Source organism: Sminthopsis crassicaudata, chromosome 2, assembly GCF_048593235.1.
Source record: "Sminthopsis crassicaudata isolate SCR6 chromosome 2, ASM4859323v1, whole genome shotgun sequence".
Lineage (NCBI taxonomy): Eukaryota > Metazoa > Chordata > Mammalia > Dasyuromorphia > Dasyuridae > Sminthopsis > Sminthopsis crassicaudata.
In genome coordinates this window covers 252295245-252317931 of record NC_133618.1, presented here as the reverse complement: position 1 = coordinate 252317931, position 22687 = coordinate 252295245, and the positions used below count along the sequence as shown (strand labels likewise).

At 39.2% G+C, this 22687-nt stretch overlaps 1 long non-coding RNA gene across 1 annotated transcript in view; it reads left to right on the top strand.

Annotated features, from left to right (window-relative positions):
- The window catches only part of LOC141553384 (uncharacterized), a 35862-nt gene extending 28421 nt beyond the window's left edge, over positions 1-7441 (top strand). The window contains exons 3-4 of the long non-coding RNA XR_012485441.1: positions 5161-5325; positions 6981-7441. This is a non-coding gene — a long non-coding RNA (uncharacterized LOC141553384). The remainder of the gene's footprint in view (positions 1-5160; positions 5326-6980) is intronic.
- The last annotated feature ends 15246 nt before the right edge of the window (positions 7442-22687 follow it).

Below are 22687 nucleotides of genomic sequence, written 5' to 3'. Positions count from 1 at the left end.
GAGAAGGAGGAGGAAAAGGAAGGGCTGTAATATCATCAGCACTGCCCATTAATCCATTCAAAACTCTGTGTTTTCATTTCAAAAGACAGGAGTAGGCTTTGTGGCCCAAGGCAGAAAGGAATTGTGGTGTATTGACTATAATCAGAAAAATTTTAAAAATACAGTTCAGTTAATTTCTAAGAAACCTTACAAGGATAAGACCTTGCAGTTAGAGAGAGTGGAGTTTTATACTTATAAAACCTTTAGGATCGTCTTTGGAGAGTTGGAACTCCTTTTCTTACCTTGTGGATTTTCTACTTCCACATGTGGGCTTGATTTCCCAACCCCCTAGGAGTACTTATAAAACAGTGTTTATGTTTAGAATGGTTTGGAAAATTGCTGTTTTAATCACTAGAATAAATAGACAGTGTGTGATCTTTGACCCAGGAGGAAAAGTAATATCAGATTTATTGATTCATACTGCTGAAGTACAATTCGGTATCAGAAATTCAAACTTTGATTTTAGGCAAAAGAATTCAGGGATATCATGGATTGAAGCTTTCATAGCCGAGTGTCCTTTTCTCATTAACTGTATGAGTGGCAGACCACTGAAAAGGTTGGTAGAAACAGATGTAAGTAATATAGCTATTAGATGTGCCAGCTGGACTGGTAATTGGTTAAAAATCACTAAAGAGGAAGGTAGGAGCATGGCAGAAGGCTACACAGCTTATCTTTCTTTTCACTCTCCTGCTCCTTAAGGACAAAACCCTTATGGTTTGAAATTTAGTGTTTTAAGACCAATGGTCGTTATTCATTCATTCCAATCTGGAGAAGCAGCTAGACATGTGATCAACCATTTTTCCATTGTAGAAATCTCACATGCATTTAAGACAGTTTATGGATTGGCTTGTGAATATTTTGCTTTTAGATGTTTTTGCATTAAATTTGATTTTGTCCATTCCATTGGCATTTCTTATAACCCTACTAGCCAAGTCATTACTGGACAGACGATATCACCGAGATCTTCTCTAAATAAGAGAAGGGAATTTTGGGATATGCACAAAATGTGGCAATACATATATGTGATTGCTTGCAATTTAAAAATTTTGATTTTACATTACTAAGTTATTTTGGTTTTACATTTTTAATCTATTTCGGTTTTACACTTTTAAATTATTTTGGTTTTACATTTTTAAATTCTTTTCATTTTACCTTAGCAATGCACTTTGGGCATACACAGAAAGTGCAGCTAAGTGACAGACTGACTTTTGTCTGACTTTTGTTAAGGAGTTTGGTAGAGAACACGTGGGTCTTCAGACCAGGTGTTCACTAGGGAACCAATAAGTCAGGGCATCAGTCAGGGCATTATATGAGTAGGTATAATAAAGGTTTTTAAGATTACACATGGCTGTTCTTGAGCATGCTACCGGTTATTAAGCTATAGATTCAAGAGTTCATGGCCAGAGACCTTTGAAGGCCTCAGAGGAGGCGAGCCGGGTAGAGTTGACACTGCAAAGGTCAGTGATTAAAGGTACTCTGTTGGGCCTAGGACAGACTGGTAATAGTAACTGCCAGGAGGCCATGTCACACACTGATTCTTCTGCCCTCCTTCTGTGAGCACTTCCCTTATCTCGTAGCTGGATTGCCCACCTCTCATGAGGTACTATAAAAAACAATCTTTCTGCTTTCTACTTTGAGTGATCTCTAAGTAGTCATTTTGGGTAGGGGTCTTCCCCAGTTCCATACAACAAGTTCTACCTCTAGGCCATAAAATTAGCATATCAATGATATGAATGGGATAAATTTGTCTTCTTGTTTCTGTTTCTTTGCCAAATTCTTTTGAATTACAATTGAGATTACAATTACAATAAACTTTGCCCCTTGACTTGGAGGTTCAAGCTTGCTAATTTTTTTGAGACACCTTGGACCTAATCTCTGACCCCAACCTTTTGGGATCCTTTGCTAACCTCAATAGAAAAACCTCCCTGCTTTGGTACCTACCATCTTATTATTTTGGGATAACTGACTTTTTTCTTACTTGCAGCCTTGAAGTTCTGAAGATGAATTTGTTTTAGACATTATCATCTAGCCCATGGAAATCTTTTGTTTACAGAAACTAGACAGACCCTGCTACATTCAGATTTAAATCCATTCTCTCCCTTAGACTTAAAATTTTTTCTACTTCACACTGAAAAAAACCCTGGGGTAGCCTTCAAGGAAAAGCAGTCTTTTCCCTGCCTCTAAGGCCTTTTTGTTTTCCAGGTTGGGTCAACAATGGCAAATGAGGGTGGGGCTATACCTGTGTAACCTTTGACAACATCATTTTTACAAATAAAGTGGGGTATTTTGGAAACTTGCTGAGAGAGAAACATCTTTTGTGTAGGTAAAGAGGCTTTTCAAGCCAGGAGGAAAGTTACTTGAAAACCCATTCTTTTCCCACTTACTTTTTGTCCATCCAGTTATTTCAGAGAAGCTGCAGATAAGGAAAGGGAGAAGATGTGGCAGAGTGTGGATTGTTTTTTTGTCATTGACTGGGGAATGTTCCTGCTGAATTACCATTGTCAAATTATGCAGTCAAAACATCCCTTGATCCTTTAAAAGCTTTTGATATAGAAGGGTTTCGGTGCTCCAGCAGATCCAATCAGATGCTTGCTCTCAAAGTTCAAGCTGTCACAGGATAGCATATTAACTATGGACTCAAAGTGCATCCTGCTTGGGGAAATGTGAAATTTGTTGACATGTTATCCCAGCAGTTGTTCTAAGCAGTGCATTTTTACTTCCTCATTAAGAGGATGACCTTCTTTTGGGGTACTGATAGCTTTTAGCTCAGGCACTTTTTATTGTGCTGGTCAGCCAGAGGGTCAGAGAGCTCATATGACATGAATGTCTCAATCTGTAGAGAACATTTGCCTTTCCTTGTTAGGCCCAATTTATCCTGTCAAAATCTTGTTTATATTTTGTCTTCCCCATTAGACTGTGAACTCATTGAGAGTGAAAACTATTTTTTTGTTTGTTTGTTTTTTAACCTTTCTGTGCATCTCCAGTGGTTAGCAAAGTGTCTGGGACAAAGCTGGTAATTAATAAATAGGTACAGACTGAGAAAAAGAACCAAACAACCACATAAATAAATAACATTTTGTGGTCTACTCTCAGATCCTTTGTCTTATCAGTCCTTCTGCCTGATGAATCCCAGCTTGGATTAGCTCCAGGAATGTGCTTGTGCCATTTTGTACAGCTCAAGAGAGCTGATTGTTAAAATTTTAATGTGAGCATTTATACCTTTGAAATCAGCAAATGCTACGAATTGCTTTATTGTTTTGTATGGAATTAAGAATACGATGGAAAAAAATGTGAAGCTTAATCTTAAAAGTACATCCTGCCTTTTCAGAGAGATTGTTGTTAAGCATTTACCAGCATGTCCTGCTTAGCATTAAGATTTGCTTTCTCTCCTGCCAGTAGTATGTTGTTGAACACAGGTAGATTTACATAATCGCTGACTGAGCTCACTACAAATTTATATGATTTCATCACAGTTACTTTCTTGCTGCTGCATGGTGACTCTTTCATTGTTTTTGGCTTGATTCTCCATCACACTCTTTAAGGGGGCTGTTTTAAATTGTTTTTTCCCCTCCTCAAACTTTCTCACTAGCCCCTGCCCCTCTGTCTCAGCACAGGACAATGTTCTGTTTTGTTGAGAAAACATAGGCCATTTGCTATGAGTTCTCTCTTCCCTTCTTTTCTCTGTTCCATTTTGAAAAAGTGGCTCTTCTTTCCAAAGCCAACTTTTCTGCCTCTTCCTTTGATCCCACCTCATTTCTGCTGCTGCTGATCTATGTACTTCTTACCTTATTTCCCTAGATCTCCTCTATTTTTCAAAAGATCTTTACTTAACCTTGTACCTGTTACTCTATCAAACTATAGTTCTCTTTCCTTTCATAGACAAACTCCTAAGAAGAAGACTTCTCATTTACTTGTAATCTGATTTCAGGTCCCATTATTCTACGGAAACTGCTTTTCCCAAGGTTACCAATGATCTCTTAAATGCTAACGTTAGTTCTTTTCTCAGCACTCAGTCTATTTGACCTCTTGGCAGCTTTTGACTCCTGGACCATCCTCTTCTCCTTGATCCTTTCTCTTCACTTGGCTTCTGTGACAATACTCTTTTATCTGGCTTCCTATGTGGCTGGTAGCTTCTTCTGTCTCCTTTGATAGGGTTTTATCTCTCTCCTTCTTAAGTGGAGATGTCCCCCCTGAAGAAACTTTGTTTATTTTTCTTTTTCTCAATTTTGTTGTTGTTGTTGTTGATAGGTGATTTCTTTCTACTTCTATGGGAAATTTGTTATAATTATGGTTTCATATTGTTACTTTCCTGATGAACATTTTCTTCATGTACCAGAGAAATCTCAGACTCAATATGTCCAAAATGAAACTCATATTGTTCCCTAAAATCACCCCTCAACCAAACCCCTCTATTTCTATTCAGGTTGTTGTAGTCCACCCAATTCCCCACATTTTTAACCTTAGAGACATCTTTAACTTTTCCCTCTCTCATTTTCAACATTTACCAAGTTCTGAGTCGCTCACCACAACATTTTTCACATCTGTTCCTTTTCCTATACTTTAACAACCATTTTCATAGTTCAGGTGTTCATTGCTTTTCACTTGGATGATTATGGTAGTCTGATAATTAGTCTCCCAGCTTACAGTATTCCTCTCTATTCATACAGATGCAAAATTAATATTCCTAATACTCAAGTCTGACTATGATACTTATCTAAATAAAATTTTTCAGTGGATCTCTATTGCCCTAAAGATGGAATACAATTTTCTCAGACTGGTATTTATATTCTACTATGATATGGCTTTTCAAATTGATTTCAGATTGCTCTCTTTTCACAGATTTTCTATTTCAGTCAATCTAGCTAGTCATTTGTCAACCTTGACATTCCATCTCCTGTCTTTATACTTTTGCATAAACATCCCCCTTCTCTCCCCATTCCTAGAATTCACTTTGTTCTCATCTCAGAATCCTTAGCTTTTTCAAAAGCCAATTAAGGTGTTACCCCCTACAGATTCAAATCAACAAATTCAAAAACATTTATGAAGCACTTAATATGTGATAGGCACAGTGCTATGCCATGGAGATACAAATAATCAAAGGAAACAACTCTTGCCTTCAAGGAGCATATAGTCTTATGGAGGAAGACAACAAACAAAAGGATGGAGATGGCTCCAAAGGGTACCTAGAGTCCAAATCCTGCCCTGTGGGAAGGAAAGTTTTGGGAGAGCTCAGTGTTCCACCATGCAGTGCTCCGATCAAAGGGGAGAAGATGCTGAGATGAGAAGGTGTGGACTATCCAAGGTAGAATCAGCAGCAGGTGATGAGATCTGAAAAGTCCAGCTTTTCCTGGGAGGGGCATCTTGTTCTGTGGAGATGAAACCTGGCAGAGCTGCAGATGGGAAATTGGAGGGACAAGTTGTTAGGGCTTTTTTTCTCCTGAAAGTACCACAGTTTACTCACATCTTTATATATTGCACATTCTCATTAGAATCAAATTCTTTGGAGGCAGGGACTGTTTCCTTTTGATTATTGTGTCCTTGGTAGCTTGAACATAGTAAATACTTAATAAGTACTTGTTGAATTGAATTAGATTTATTGAAAGTCTATTATATGAGAAGGATAAAAGGGAGAAGGATTTCTCTAAATAAATGGGAAGTCTTCCCTTGTGGTAAGTATAATCTCTCCTGCTTTCCTTTAATTTAAGCTCCTTTCTTGTTAAATCCTCCATATACAAGAACAATTGCTGAGCATCCCCTTTATTAAAAACTCCTACACGTTTGCAGACAGGAATTGAGCTATCACCTAGCTTTTTTCTTTCCAAGATCACACAGTCCCAACTCCTTTTTTGCTTGGTGGGGACACAAGAGAGGATCTTTGGGAGTGAGAAATCATAAATGCAGAATGTGTCTTACTTCTGGGCATTCGGGTGGCTTCTGGGGGACCAAGGATCAGTACTTAATGTCATCCTTGCTGTTTTCCCCCTAAATTGAAGGCTCTTTCTTTTGCAAACACACTTCCCCCCAATTATTAAATTAACAATTGAGTATTGGTAGGGATTTGTAGGAAACTGAGCAGCAAAGGTAGTGGGGAGAGGAGCAGGATTTTTGTAAAATACAGACTGTTCTAAATATTCAAAAAAATCAAGTCCTTGTATGTTTTCTGTTATGCTGAATCCTTGTCATTACTATCTCTAATTATAACTCCAAACATCCCCTTTCCTGTTGGGATTGCAAGCTGGTTTATTGGAGAGAGCTGAAGCAGAGATTTCTCTTTAGCATACAGCTTGGTCTTATTTAATCAAAGATACCACTTATTGAGCAAACTGGGCCCTGGCCCCTTCTGCTGACATTACTGCAAACATCTGGTAGTTAGTCTGGGTTTGGGCTAAATTCACTGATAGTTTATGTACCATTTGGATTAAATGTCATTTCTTTCTAGAATTGCTGAGTTTCCTCCCCCCTTCCCCTTCTTTTTTGGCTCTTCTTTTGAAACATTTGAGCACCATGAAAGCCTGAAATTGGCTATTAATAAATAGCTAGAAGTGTGAATGCTCACAGCCATGCATGAGGAGATGAAAAGGGAATGGAAATATCTGTGGATTTACTGTTTTATGGGGGATGGAGATTCTTCTCTGGGATTTCATTACCGTAATACATTCAACGAGGAAACTCTTTCTACTAAGGAATATTGACATTTTTCATCAAAGAGTTGCCTGAGAACAGTGAGAGGTCAGGGCTAGTTATGCATCAGAGAGAAGATTTGAACTCATATTTTCCTTATGGCAAATTGAGTTTTCTTTCCATTGTACCAAGCTGTTTATATTCCAAGTCAATATTGTCAATAAAAAAAAATGCCTTGGATTTCTCAAATGAATAAATGTGGTATCTATTTGTTTCTCCATCTCTAATAATATTGTCTTCCAATATTTCCTTATTCCTAGATGACCCCATGTTCTTGGAGGTTTTCTTAGAGGAGTAGGAGTTCTGTTGATTTTCACTGGAAATCCTTGAGAAACTTCTGGACCCCTACCCTATTCTGACTGCAATTTCTAAGCATCCCCTAATCCACAAAGTACTCTCTTGGGAACCTCTGTTGTGGTCAGCAGTTCCTCCAGAATCATCTGGGTGCCGTGATCAGATACAGATCATGATGACTGGAAATGGCCCTGAATCCAGGTGTTTGACAGGAATCAGTTTGACTGATGCACTGCTCATTCAGGTACTAAGGGTAGGTAAGAGATGAGGCAAAGAATGACCTTTTTTACCTAATCAAAAAAACAAAAAACAGCCTAGGAAGGGCAGATCGTTGTCGTTTCTGATAGAAACAAAAACAACTGCCTTTTTCTCACACACAGCAAAAGACTGGGGGCTAGGTTGTAAAGGGCTTGAAAAACTAAATGTATCAAACACTAGATTGCTATAGTTGTACAATAAAAAATAAATAAAATAAAAAAACAAAACTAAATGTAGCTAAAAACGAGAATTAATATTTGGTCCTAGAGGTAACAGGGACCATTAGAAATTTATTGATGAGGGGAGTAACAGTAGATTTGTGCTTAAGTAAAATCATTTTGGTGACTGTGCCAAAGATAGCTTGGAGATTGAAAAGACCAATTAATAGTCTAGATGAGAGGCCATGAGGGTTTGACCTCAGGCGGTAGTGATATGAGTAGTGAGAAGAGGACGGATGTAAGAAATCCTGCAGAGGTAGAAACAGCAAGGTGTGACAAATAATTGGATATGTAGGGTAAGAGAAAATAAATAGTTGAGAATCACACCAAGTTTACAAACCAGGGAAAATGGAAGAATGGTGGAGAGAATAACCTGTCTATGCTGATGAAATCATAAATTTTTGGAAATAGTGAAGCATAAATATAGAAGAATTCTTCAATATCCACTCATTATACCATGGATTCAGGCTTCCCACAGGTCACTTCCCCTAATCATAACTCCCTATAGTCCTAAGCTGTTTAGCTACTGACTTGAAGCTTCACTTACGTCCCTCAATGACACCCACAGTGTGAGAGAGAACACAGCATTTCTATTCTTTTTTAGCAAACATGTCAATTAACATATCTTGGGAAATGGGAACCCTGAGAGGTTTACTGGTTCAGCTTGGCTACTTTTCAGCAACTCATTGAAAAGTTTTTCATCTGTAAATTTCTCAGAAAAATATCTCCTTGGCAAAGATATTGTGAAAATACTGTCACAATGCTTGGAAGCAAAATAAATTTAACTTAACTGGAATTGTATACTAATGGCTTTTTCAAAAAGACTGAACCTTGATGAATATTAATTTATTTAGTGCTTGAGAGTTGCAGTCATCTAGTTTTTTCTTAATACTCAGTTTAGGGACCTGGAAAGCATGAATAAATAACATAGGTACATACTGGGTATAAAATGAGACATTTTCTGAAACATATAATTCCTCCTTTTCTCGGCCTCACAATTGGCTTTTTCTTTAGTCAACAATTCAGGAAGGAATTTATATACAGAAAATAAGAGAATTATAGTATTTGATGATTTCTGGTTTTTCAGCATTTATGACATTCTGAATAATAATCACCCAGTTTTCAAAAACAGTTTTCAAAACCTTTGCTCCCCTTACCCATAAAATATGATTTCTGTGAAATCAAATACACTGAAGGGAAGACTTGAGAAACTGGGAGGGACTGGACTGCTCTTCAGCTTAATACGCTCAAATGCTTGGCACATGGAAAGATCTTAATAAATGCTTGTGAATTGTTTAACACCCTTTGATTGGATTCCATCTGATGAATTGGATTAGTGTATGGATTCAAAAGTGAAAGAAAACATTGCTCAAAGATTTCAAGATTTTTTTAAAAATAATATTTTATTTTTCCAAATACATGCAAAATCTTTTGTTTCAAATTTTTCTCCCTCCTCCCCCTCTCTCCCTTAGACAGCAAGCAATCTGATATAGGTTAAACAGGTGCAATTCTTCTAAACATTTACATATTCATCATGCTAAGAGCTTGAAATCTAATGGAAATGTGATAATGGTGATAACAAAAATACTCAGATGATTATAGTGTAATGTGTAAATGCAGCGAAAAGATCAAACAGTGTCAGGAGAGATTTGGAGGGAAAAATCACCTGTAAGTGAGATGTACAGGAGAACATTTCATAGAATTAATGGCACCAGATCCTGAAGAAAAGACTTCAACAAAAAGGGATGTTACAGAAGATCATTCAAGACATTGAAGATGCATTTCATAAAGACACACAAGGAGAAAGTGATTGAGAAAAAGCTAATAATGTGTTTTATTGCAGCAAAGAAGTTCTTTCTCTTCAGTGTTGCTAAGTTGAGACTTATCAAAGCTTCAGAGCATTTTGAACGCCCTAGGTCCTTGCTTCTAGAAACATGAGAAGAGTTAGAAAAAATTCCCTGGTCATAATCCAACCAGAAAATGATGGACTTGGAAACTCCTTCTGAGTGATTTTAGTCTTTAAGTGGCTTGATAAGCCCCTGAACGGCCCTTTGCAGGCTTTCTGGGTATGTCTGTGAGCAAAAGAGCTAAAAATGTCACGATTAGTCCCCAGGCATGTTGACTCAGAGCAAATGTATATCCCTCTGTACATTTTTCCTCCTTAAAAAATTCATAGCTAGTTGCCAAGTAACATGTGTGAAGGAAAGTAGTGTGAAATAAACCTGTAAATATGGGTTAAATAGAGTGAGACTGTCGAGGACTTTACCAGAATAGAGTTTGTATTTTATTCAATAAGCAATGTGGAGACACTGAAGGTTTTGAGAAAGCCAGTGACAGACTGGTACGTGAGTAATATTTCTGTGGAAACTTTGGGAAAGATGGATGAGAGAGAAGAGAATTTGGAGTCAGGAAAACCATTTTAGAAGCCATTCTTATATAGTCCAGGTCGCAGGATTATAGGATCTGAACTAAGATGGGGGAAGCATTGAGGTCAGAGATTTTGGAAATATCCCAAACTTTGCTCTACACTCTGCATTGTTGATCACTCCTGTTCCAAACCCAACAATATTGAGGTCTCCTCCGTCCTTGATTATGTCACCTCCTTGTTATTCCTAGCTTGCTAAGCCCAAACCTAAGGAATTATTTCATCTTCTCCTCGTGGGTCTGCGAGGACTCATCCCAGATACTCTTGATGTGCTTGGCCACAGTCAGTACACACACAATTTGTCTTGTGGTGGAAACAGTCATGGTTTGGGTGCCAATAAAACTTGATTAGTTTTTTTCAGAAAAAATCTTCTGGAAAAGCTCAGAATCAGAGGAAGTCAGTGTCACAGCAGGGTCCACACCCGGAATTCCCAGTGAGGTCCTAGAGGAGTCCACTGTTTCAGTGGCAAGTGGTAGAGAGGTTGTACTGTGTGCTACAGAGACCAGAATGCTGCCTTTGGAAGCAGAGGATCCGAATGCAATCCTGACTGTTGTTGGACACTTTTGTGACCTTGGGCACAAATTCTGCAAATCGAGAAGCTTGAACTTTATGGTTCAGTCACTCTCAGATGTGGCTGGTTCTTTGTGACCTTTTTTGAGGTTTTCTTGGCAAAGACACTGGAACGGTTTACTAGTCCTTTCTCCAGCTCATTGTGGGTAGACAGGATTAAATCATTTGCCCAGAGTCCCACAGCTAGGAAGTATCCGAGGTCAGACTTGAATTTAGGAAGATGAGGGAGTGTTCCTGTCTCCAGGCTGTTGGGCACTATGGCACCATCTAGATGGCTTCTAAAATCCCTTTTAGCTCCAAGTTTTTAATCCTGCACTAGACAAAGACAGAGGCTGTTACACAGGGCCTGCAGGCCCGGGGAGTTCTGAGTCCTGGGGCGGTCTTGGCCTGTTCTTTGGCCCTGCAGGCCTCTCTCCTACCTCTCCTGACATTTCTCTGTCTCGGCCTGTGCATGCAGCCTTCAATAATCTTCATGGAATCTGTTGGTGGTTGTGGTGAGGGAGGTAGCATAAGCTGTTTGATAATTGTCTATTATCGACCGTAGCTATAAGAAATTATTTTAGGAGACTGTTTTGTGGAGATCTCACACAGGGTCACTAAATGGTCAGGAAAAGCCATAAAAGGACACTCTCCAAGTCTCTGAAGAATTTTAGAAATGGAGCAGCTGGGGGGTACAGTGGGTGCAAGTCACTTACCCCCGATTGCCTCAAAAAAATAAACTTTAGAATTGCTTGTACGACATGGGAGACATTGGCACGGGACCATCCAGAATGGCTTGCCCTTGTCAGAGAAGGTGCCGTGTTCTATGAGCAAAGAAGAATTAAATTAGCCCAGAAGAAACGTGAGATGCTCAAAGTTAGGGAGTGCACCCCAAATGTTTGTGTCTGAGCTGATACTGGTCTGATCAGCCACAGCAGGACACACTATAGCCCAATTCTAACACAGCGATGTCATTTTAGTCCTCGTGGAGAACAAAGGACATCATCTACTTACTCTGATGTTGTTCTGACCTCCTTTGATAATGCAGAAGAAAGAAAACCATTTCCATCATTACAAGGCTGGATCCAGGCTCCTGGAATGCTTTGCTTGCATATAGTTCTGTACTGCGTGAGGTGTGATAGAAGATCTGATCCCCGCCTTCCATTACAGTCTTGTTAGGGGAAGCAAGACTCCTAGAGGAATGACTGATAAGCATCTGAAGGACACGTAAGCCAGGAGAGGACTCAGTCTTCTAGGACAGGTTTCTTAAACTTTTTTCTCTCTTGACCCCTTTTCACCCAAGACATTTTTATGTGTGTACCTTGGGTACACAGGCACACACATAAGTATAAAAATCTAACATTTGCTGATAATATATCCGTATTTCACGACCCCCACATGTAGTTAAAAGATTCTATATGGAGTTGTGATGCAGAGCTTAAGAAGTTAGACTCTAAGAGAAGGTTGGACTTGAGGTGGGCTAAGAATTACTTGTAGGATCTCAATAAGTCAGGGGTATGTAGCAGTAGTGGTAGGAAGAGGAGGAAGAAGAGGAAGAGGAGAAGGAGAAAAGGAGGAGGAAGAGGAGTGGTACATGGAGAGAAGAAGAGACTCAATAGAATTATAAGATCACATTAGTCCATCAACTAGCATTTATTAAGTGCCTTCTATGTACCAGGTACTGTGGTAAACATTGAGGATCCATCCCTGTTCCAAAGGAGCTCACAGTTTAATGATCTTAGATATTACTCAATCCAAGTCCCTCCCTTTATATGTGAGGAAACATGTGAGACTAGAGAGGTCAAATGACTTGCAAAAAAATCATAAAAATGAAAAGTGGAAGAATTAGGATTCAATCTCAGGTCCTGTGATTCTAAGTTAACTATTTTTTGCAATGTGTCACTGAAGAATAGCATGGCTAAGTCTTACAGGGTAAATTAATTTACGATATCCAGGGAACAAAGAAAAAAAATAACCTAGATGGAGTAGAAAATTAGTATAAAGAAAAAGAGGGAAATGTTTGGGTACTCGATAAAGAATGAGTGTGGAGAGCCTTGAGCGATTTGATAAAGAACTTGGACTTTATCCTGTAGACAATCATAGCTCTTCACTTTTTTGCGTGTCATGGAGCTCATTGTGAGATTGGTGAAGCCTATAATTACCTTTTTAGGATGATGTTTGTTGGTTACATTCATACTTGAAGAAAATGCTCAATTTCGGTTAGAGGTTACTGAAAAGATATCATTATTTTCCCTGTCCAAATTCAAGGACCCCTGACACAAATCCCTTGGGGAACTCTTCTGCAGGCCCTGGAAAGATTTTTTCCATTGAACATTTTTGAGCAGATTGAATCTAAGAACTAGAAAGTTTCATCTGGTAGCAAATAGAGAATGATTTGGTGGGAAGTGAAACTAAAGAGAAAGGGACCCTTTCAGAAGCCATTTCAGTAAGACAGATGAGAATGAGGATATTTGCAGTGGGAATACAAGTGAGGAATAGTGTGAGGTACACCTTTAAAATATTTTATTAGTTTTTTGGTCTTTGTCACATGATAACCCACCATACTATTGATAATACACCTGTCTTGTGATAGAGAACAGTTAACTGACACAGACTACATCTGAAAGCATATGCAACAATCTGCACCTTTATTTCATTACCTTTGTAACAAAAGGAGAAGGAAGCAATATCTCCCAGGAATCAAGATTAGAAATTGTAATTATCTGAATTCTGTTATCAGTTCACGCAGTTGTGAAACACATTTTGAAGGAAGAATCTGACAGGACTCAAAGTGTGATGAAACAGAATACAGTTATCTGCATGTAGTTCTGAGCAGGGCATTGTGTAATTATAATGATGTACCCTTTTCCTTAGAGGCACTTTAAATTAGACAAAACTCCCCTCTGAGTTTGTTAGCTCTTCCTTTTCCCTCAAGGTAAGCTTACATTCTGAGGAGCTATTTCTGAAAAAGGACACCTGTTGCTTCTGGAGGCAGGCAGGGGACTTCCTCTCACAGCCAGGAGAATGATTTCTGGCTAATCTCACTGTTCCTACTCTAGCCTTTGTGAAGGATGGGGCCCGGCAACAGGTTTTTACATTTCCTTTTTGCCACTGAAATATCTCTGAATGGTCTTCTGTAAGCAAACTGAATCCTGATATCTGACCCATGGTCACAGTGATTGTCCAAAGAGATCAAAGAAATGAGGTAGTCAGAGGATGGGTAGCAAAGTTGGGAAAGTGTGTGTGTGTGTGGTGATGACCTAGAAAAACTCTCCACCAACAGAATCTTCACTTTGGAGTCTGATGGCCATAATGCTTCAGACCAGAGTAGAAAAGAAGAGGGAAATGTGCCAGTTTTCAGAAGTTGGCTGGCTATTCTGAAGAAACTTGCATAGAAAGGAGTGAGTCATGTTTTCCTTTCATTGTCAATGAACCATGAAGAGCCCCTTTCTTGCTGCAAATTTCTGCTAGGGTTTTAGTTCTTGAAAGCTGCTGCATACATGGGTCATAATTGATGTGTGACTCTTGGATATTAATGGGGTACACAGATTGGAGAGGGGAGGTCTTTGACCTCATTTGCCCAATTTGGGGATTGAGGATCAGAGCTTGGGCCCTTCTGGAATTTTTCTGATTCAATCCTTTGAATCATGGAAAAAAAAACAAGCATTTTTCTTATCTAAAATATTCAAAGATCTTTCTTATCTCATTTTTTATATTTCCCCTAAAGACACAGGTTTTGGAAACCATGCCAAAATCCATATCTGAGTGGTTATGAACTCACTCCACATCAGGGGATTTTAGAAACAAGTCTTCGCCAGCACCTGTAATATTCCCTCCTCCCTTTTTTCCACAATGGCTTTTAAGGCCACAAACTCAGGTGGCCTGAACCAGTGGCATCTTTGATCTTAGAAACAGGAAAGTCATTAAGACTGAAAGGAAGTCACAGCAGTTTAGAGATGGGAGGGACATTAAAAGTTTAACTCTGTAATCTGGTCAAGAATTCTCTCTACATCATCTCTGATTGGTGTAGGGATCTTCAAAATTATCCAATCTGCAAGAAAAATCCTCACTGAGTCAATGGCACTTTATTAAAGTCCATGGTCTATTCTCCTGGAGTGTACTTCCTCAATATCTGAAACATCCACTTTATAGTGGTTTATAATAGTGCTAGACAATACAGTTGGAGCAGACCAAAAATACAGAATCTAGTTGGTGGGCGGGCCTTGCCTTTGCTCCTCCAGGAGGAGCTACACAAAATAGAGACTCCTGTTGGTTGACAAATGGGACAGTGAGCAGACCTATCTTGACCTTCGAGGAGGTCCTACCAAACTGAGGATCAGGCTTATGGGGTTAGACTGATGGGGGGAGGTCAAAATATCTACGTGGGGCAATGGCTGGTAGAAGGGCAGGCTACAGGCTGGCCACAAGATCGCTCATTGGCTGTGTGCCATCTTCCCATATTGGGCACTAGAAGGAGATAAGGGATGGAGGGGCAAAAGAGAGAACCAGGGGCTTTTCCATGTAACTGAGTTACCGTCATGCTGCGTTTGGTAACCCTAAAAAGGAATTCGTAACAAATTAGTTAACAATCTCGTTAACAAGCTTCAGTTCACAGGCCTATTATCAGAACTTATAATCACTACCCCTATGTAATCATCTCAAACTGGTTAATGCTGATTGCAATAAAATAGGGGTCTGGATTCAATTAATCATTTTTTGCACTGGTAATCATCTCGATTCTATTAAAAAGACAAACAAACTTTGAGCACTAAGAAATTGCACATGAACCACTAGATTCACTGCTGGATAGCTCTAGGTTCCTCATATCAAGCCAAAATTAGCCTCTCTGTAACTTCTATCTATGGCTTCTAGTTCTAGCCTCAGCAAACACATGGACCAAGTTTCTCTCTCTCTCTCTCTTTTTTTTTTTTTTCCCTCTGGGACAAACCTTTAGATACTTGATGAGATTGATCAGGTCCTCCTTCCCACTCCAACTCCATCCTCAGTTCTATCTATCTTTCTTATATTTTCCAGACTCCTTACAACTGTGACTGTCTCCTGGCTTGCTGCTATTTATCAATGTCTTTCAAAGTATGGCATCCAGCACTGAATACTACCACCACTTGCGGTTATATTATATGAAGTGGAGTAGAACCATGGAGGAGATACTTTTGGATAAGGGACCCTTCTTGGTCCCTCCTCTCATCCCAGCCTGCAGTGGCTGCCAATTTTGCCTCCCATCTTCATTCAAGAGGAATGACTCAGGTTTGAAAAGAAAAGCACAGAAATTCTTTCTCTTTTCCTCTCTATCTTTTCCTCTCTCCTGTTTATTTATTCTCAGTGAAATTTATAAACATCTCCCTGTGGCGGTGTTCCTTTCATGAATTCAGCCTGTAACATGGTTTCCATGGTGTCCTAATCAAAACTAGAATTTAAATCATGATGGGAAGGGGTTGATAAGGGAAGAGAGGTAAGTTAGGCAGGGAGGAGGTTTTTCCTACACAGCAAATTAATTCTTTGTGTCTCAGATACACGTGAACCTTATGGCTTTTTAAAAAAAAATGCATTTTAAAATGTATGGAATTGTCTGCAAGTTTTATATACGGCTTAGCAATATTTTAATAGAACCTCACAAACATGCCAATATAATGGTATATTCTTCCTTCCCCTGATCACCGCGAGTCAGAAGTTCTCAAAAGCAGAAAACTTCCAAAGAGTCAATACGACTGGTGGGACCCCAAGTTAGGAAATTCTAAGAGTTCAGAGCTGAAGGGGTCCCAGAAATTATCTAGTCTGATCTTTTTGTTTCACAGACGAGGAAATTACGGACCAAAAAGAGGAAGTCAAGGTGTCATAGCTCATTGACCAAAGCTTCAATGTTCTTTCAACTATACAACAACTCTTGTCATTTCAAGAGGGCCAGAGACCTGATTTTTGTGGGTATTTCCCTCACTGAAGCACTAATAGCCTCTCTCTGACTTAGAAAGTAACTTTTATGAGTTTCTGTAAACAAAAATTTCACATCTGATGACCAGCATTTCTTGGTTGACAAATCTCTTGAAACGTGAAGCTGATTCTTTAACAATAGACATATTGGAAGCTACAGGTGAAGGTTTTTCTGTTGTGCAGGATTTCCTAGCACTTATGCTATTTTGGCCTAGCTTCCAAGAGCGCAGACTTCTCTCTAGTCCACTGATGCGAGAACGGAAGAGTACTTGAATGAAGGCAGCCACCAGTGTCATTTCTCATTTTCCCTCAGCATAGTCCCTTCGTCCCACTCCATCTAATTTGTTCTTCTCTTAGATTTCACACATATGCGTCTGCCTGTGGACGACCTTTCCCACTCACTCCTCCTGCTTGTTAATCATTGCATAACACTTGTCATTTATTATTCATGTTGTTTGTTCTTCATTCTCCAAGAGCACCATGACATCAGGGAGGAGACCATTGATTCTAAGTACTACTTTCACCTCGTCTTTTTTAGAGTTTTTCCCCTGAGTTTTCCCACCCCATTCTAATAACTTTTATTCTTCATCTCTTTTGCAGTAGCACACTTTGTGTTATTTGGCTTAAATTCGATAACCAGGATCTCCAGGGAGTGAGTCATTGTTGTCCCCATCCAGTCACTTAATTCTAACAAATTTTGTTCAACACGAGGACACCATGGTTGGGACCTGTAATTCTTGTTTTTCCTTTTTCTAGAAACCATTGTGATTTTGAGTTTTTTCAAAATTGGCCAGATTTAATGAACTGTTATTAATATTTGCAAGTTTAAATAATTATTTTGTGTGTGTGTGGTGTATGCTTGGACAGATGTGTGATTTTTCCCCCCACCCTTGGGGGCAAAGGCGACCTTCCTCTTTTTCGTGTCATCCTTGAGGTCAGGAAAGCACAAGGGTAGGAAGATTCTCCCTCAGTTTTCCTGTCCTGACTGTTTAGGGGAGCTTACATGTTTTGATTAGCACGAATATTTCTGGTTTATTTTCCTCAAACTGCTCCAGGATAGAGGCTGAAATCCAGACAGTTAAGAGTGATTGGGCCTATTTGCATATCATTGAATAGTGGGATTTCTGTCTTTCTTGATTTTTGGATGCTACCACGCAGACCCAGCTGTTTTCTATTTGGGAAATGGCAGGTAGTGGCCAGGAACTGTGTGTGGCTAAAGTTCGCTGAAGTAAGTCCTACATGGTTAAACCGCACATGCTGGGCTTAAGTGTGCTCACCCTGTCGAGTGTGAGAAATTTTATACCAGTTCTTTTTGTTATTCTGCCCTTTAGATCTGTGTAGTACTCCATTGCTAACCAACCTTTCTGTCCTCAATCACGCTTTCTGCTTCAGGTCCCTGCCCGCTTTCTATTTCTTATTCATATTCTGGAAACAATATTATGGGTTTCCTCTCTCCCTAGCAAAAATGGATTTCCTTTCTCTCCTAGCTAAATTTTGCTTTGTTTTAGCTGCTTTCACATTCCACCGGAAGGGAAACATGGACACTGATAAATAAATATAAAGCAACTTGGAGTGAGTAAATATTAATAACTGAGGGGATGTTTCTTGTAGGGAATAGCACTTGAGAAGGACTGAGCCTTGAGGGGACTTGCTTTTATAATAGTGTTATTATCTGTGCCCTCCTTTCTTTTTACTATCACAATCCTCATTATCTACTGCTTGGACTATTGTAATAGCCACATCGGTGATCCTCCTCCTGCTCTTCCTCCTTCTCTCTCTCCCTCTCCTCCTCCTCCTCTCCTCCTCCTCCTCCTCCTCCTCCTGCTCTTCCTCCTTCTCTCTCTCCCTCTCCTCCTCCTCCTCTCCTCCTCCTGCTCTTCCTCCTCCTCTTCCTGCTCTTCCTCCTTCTCTCTCTCCCTCTCCTCCTCCTCCTCCTCCTTCTCCTCCTCCTCCTCCTCCTCCTTTTCCTCCTCCTTCTCCTCCTCCTCCTTTTCCTCCTCCTCCTCCTGCTCCTCCTCCTCCTCCTCCTGCTCTTCCTCCTTCTCTCTCCCCCTCTCCTCCTCCTCCTGCTCCTCCTCCTCCTCCTCCTGCTCTTCCTCCTTCTCTCTCCCCCTCTCCTCCTCCTCCTGCTCCTCCTCCTCCTCCTCCTGCTCTTCCTCCTTCTCTCTCCCCCTCTCCTCCTCCTCCTCTCCTCCTCCTGCTCTTCCTCCTCCTCCTCCTCCTCCTCCTCCTCCTCCTCCTCCTCCTCCTGCTCTTCCTCCTTCTCTCTCCCCCTCTCCTCCTCCTCCTGCTCCTCTTCCTTCTTTCTCTCCCTCTGCTCCCTCCTTCCCTCCCTCCCTTCCTCTCTCTCTGTCTTTCTTTCTCTTTCCCATCCCCTTGAGTTAATCCATCACTTTCAGCTAGAATAATCTTCCTTATGCACAGATCTGGGCTTTTCACTCTTCTTTTTGGGTCCTTTTAATGATTTCCTCCTGCCCATTGATAAAAGTTCCAACTCTTTTGTTTTTTTATTCAAGGCTTCCATAATCTGGCATTAACCCAGCTTTAACAGTTTTAGCTTATACTACTTATTTCTATGGACTTTATGGACTTTTGCTGCCTACAGATAAAATTCTGTATTTTGCAGTCTCCCTGCCTTTTCCTATATCCATGGTTTCCTTTTTCTCCATTGATTTCTTACCTATCCTTTAAATCTCAATTTAAATGTCAATTATTCCCTGATTCTTGAAGCCTTTCCTGAAACTTATTGTTGGTAATGCTGTTCTCCTTGGGATTTCACATGATGCTTTGTTTGAATCTTTTTCACTTATTATGTAATAATGTACATTATTATTATTTTTTGTTTCTCATTACCCTAAATTACAAGAGGGTAAGGACTAAGTTTATATCTATCCACACTGCCTCCTTCCCTAGTCCAATATTCTGCATGTCATAGGTTCCTAATAAATGTTTGCTAGTGAATTAATAAATTAAAAAATGCATTTATGGTAATGAAAATATCCCAGACCTATTTTCATTACTGTAGATGCACTTTTTAATTCATTAATTCAGTCTATGGGTCTGGGGTCTGGTTCTAACTTTTCCACAAATTTGTTAGGTGTTATTAGGGTAAATAGGTTCCTCACACTGGGATTCAATTCCTCCATCTATAACTATATGATTTAAAATTTTTTTCCAGCTCTACAATTCTATGATTTATGATCTTTTGTCATTAAGCATAACCCATTCAATTGAATAACTGGATTTGGGATGGATAATCACTTGTTACCGATGTGTAGGATTAGAAAATCTTTATTCAGTGGGAGACTAGACTGGGAGATACATGAAACTCTTTCTGATTTTGAGATTTTGTGATGCTATGACTCAGTGTTTCCTAAGTATTAGTAAATGTGCCGCTTTCAGCTGGATGATCTGGAGACACAGGAAAGAATAGAATATAGTTTCTTCCCCTAAGGAGCTCACAGTCTGTACCACAAAGAAAACTCATACCTGTAGCAAATAATAAAACTAAGTGATTTAATTACTTATGTGCCCAAGTGGTCTGTAGAGAATTAGGAGTCATCAAAGTGAGCACAAAATCTGGCCACCTTTTGTAGGGCCCCTAGCTAAGAAGAGTTTTTATATTTTTAGATCCAATAAAAGTATTTAAAAATTAAAACCATTTTTGGTTCTTTGCCTATACAAAAAGAGGTGATAGACTGCATTTAGTTGTTGGTGCATAGTTTGCAGACTCTTAATGACTACTATACTTAGATTTCTGTGAGATAGAAGGTGTCCTAGGGAGGTAGGATAAAGTACAGAGCTTTGAAGGATGAGTAAAGTGGAACAGGTGGCGAAGGGATGCGAAAGCGATTCCATATTTACTAAAAAGTAATCCAAGGCCATCGAGGCTGCAAAGAACATGACAATTCACTCTCTTAATGAGAGAGCTTAGAGGAAGGGATGAGCTCCTTCTCCCATATTAAAATAAGGTTTTTCCGTATTTAGCCCAAAGAAAGTAGAGAAAGCCTTTGAGAAACTCTCCTTTTCAGGTACAGACATGATAACCTTGAGCCCTTCTTTACGCCTGCTCAAAAGCTGGTGTTCTAAAGGCTTGGCGTCCCAGCTCTTTTCCTGGCAACAATCTCATTAAAGCCACAGGAAACAGCTTTTTGCCTTCTGCTTGTTCACAGATTTGATGAATGCTTTCAAAAGTGTTAGGGAGAATGATGAAATGAAGCTTCCAAGTCTTGTGAAGTAGAAGCCCGTGTTCAGAAATACCAGAGGATGGGGGGGGGGGGGGGAGAAGGGGGGAGGGGTATTATGGAGAGGGGAGAGACATCAGGACTACGGCTAGGGTGTGCTGTGAGGGTAAGGGTGGGCACTCTCCTTGGCCCAGGATTGCCAGGTTACTCATGGCCACACGTTTTCTGAAGAGTTTAATTAATTCACCAGGTTTGTGGATCATGCATTATCTTTACTTTTCACGTAATTCTTACCTTGTATTTTTCCCCCCCTGAGGCTGGGGTTAAGCAACTTGCCCAGGGTCCCACAGCTAGGAAATGTTAAGTGTCTGAGACCAGATTTGAACTTGAATTCAGGGCTGGTGCTCCATCCATTGTGCCACCTAGTTGCTTCTCCTGTATTTATTTAATATAAATATCATTTTATTTTGCATTGTTATTATTATCTAGGACCTCCCTTCCCCTAGCCTACTTCTCCTTGGATTGTTAAGTTTCATGAGAATAGCTATCAGTCACCAATAGGGACCATTAATCTAAACTTAACATCTTTGCCATCTTTAGGCACAAAATTCTGTCCACTCTGCTGAGTAAATTTTTTTTTGAATTTTGAATTAGAATCTAGAACTCAATAGTTGTTAGTGTCTCCCCAGGCAGTCACAGCCGTAGACTTCAGCAAATCCCAGACTTTAGTATCTACACTTTAGTCAGACTGCAACTTTCCACCTTTTAAAAATGCTCTACTTACAAAAACCCAAAAAATCCCAAACACATTATTTATTTATTTAAAACATTTATTAAAAGATGTTGATTTCTGAATTCTCTCCTTTTCTCCTACCCCTCCTCCACTCGTTGTGCTATCAGTTATACATGAAAAAACACACAAAACTTATTTATGTATTATCCATATTATAAAAAAGAAGCAAGAAAAATAAAGAATTAAAAAAAAAGCTTTAATCTGCACTTAGACTGCACCAATTATTTCTCTGGAAATGGATAACATTTTTCATCATAAATTCTTCAAAATTGTCTTGGATCATTGTATTGAGCGGAATAATTAAGTCATTCACAATTATTCATGATTACAATATTGCTCTTTCCCTGCTTCTGGTCACTTCACTTTGCATGAGTTCATATAAGACTTCCCAGGCTTTTTCTGAAACCATTCTGCTTATCATTTCTTATGGCACAATAGTATTCCATCACAATCATAAACTACAACTTTTCAGCCATTTCCTAATTGATTTCAATTCAGTTTCTAATTTTTTTTGACACCACAAAAAGAGCTGCTATAAATGTTTGTACATATAGGTCTTTTCCTTTTTCTCTTATTTTTTTAGAAGACAGACCTAGTAGTGATATTGCTAGGTTAAAGGATAGATAGTTTTATAGCCTTTTGAGCATAGTTCCAAATTACTCTCCAGAATAGTTGGATCAATTCATAATTTCACCAACAACACATTATTCTCCGAACTTTTCTAAATTCTCTCCAACATTTGTCATTTTCCTTTTCTGTTATATTAGCCAAGTTGTTTTATTTTGCATTTCTTTTATCAGTAATGATTTAGAGCATTTTCCCTTCATGTGTATAGATAACTTGGATTTCTTCATGAAAAATTGTCCATATCCTTAGATTATTTATCAATTAGGGAAGGACACAAATTTGACTCAGTTCTTTATATATTTGAGAAATGAGATCTTTATCAGAGAAACTTGCTATTAATTTTTTTCCCCAGTTACCTGCTTTCTTCTAATTTTGACTATATTGGTTTTGTTTGTGCAATCTCTTTTTTAATTTAATGTAATCAAAATAATACTACATTTTGTGGTTCTCTATGTCATTTGGTCACAAATACTTCCTTTATCCATAGATCTGATAGTGTTATGCCACAGTTCTCGGTCTCCCTAATTATCCTGACTCAGGCCTGACTCAGTTTCCCTACTTCTCAGTCCTGCAAAACCTCCCCTCTCTCTTTATCAGAATACTTGATAAAGGTAAAAGACCTTATGTTTTAGAATATCAGAATGCCTCTCCCCATCCCAAGCTATCGGAATGT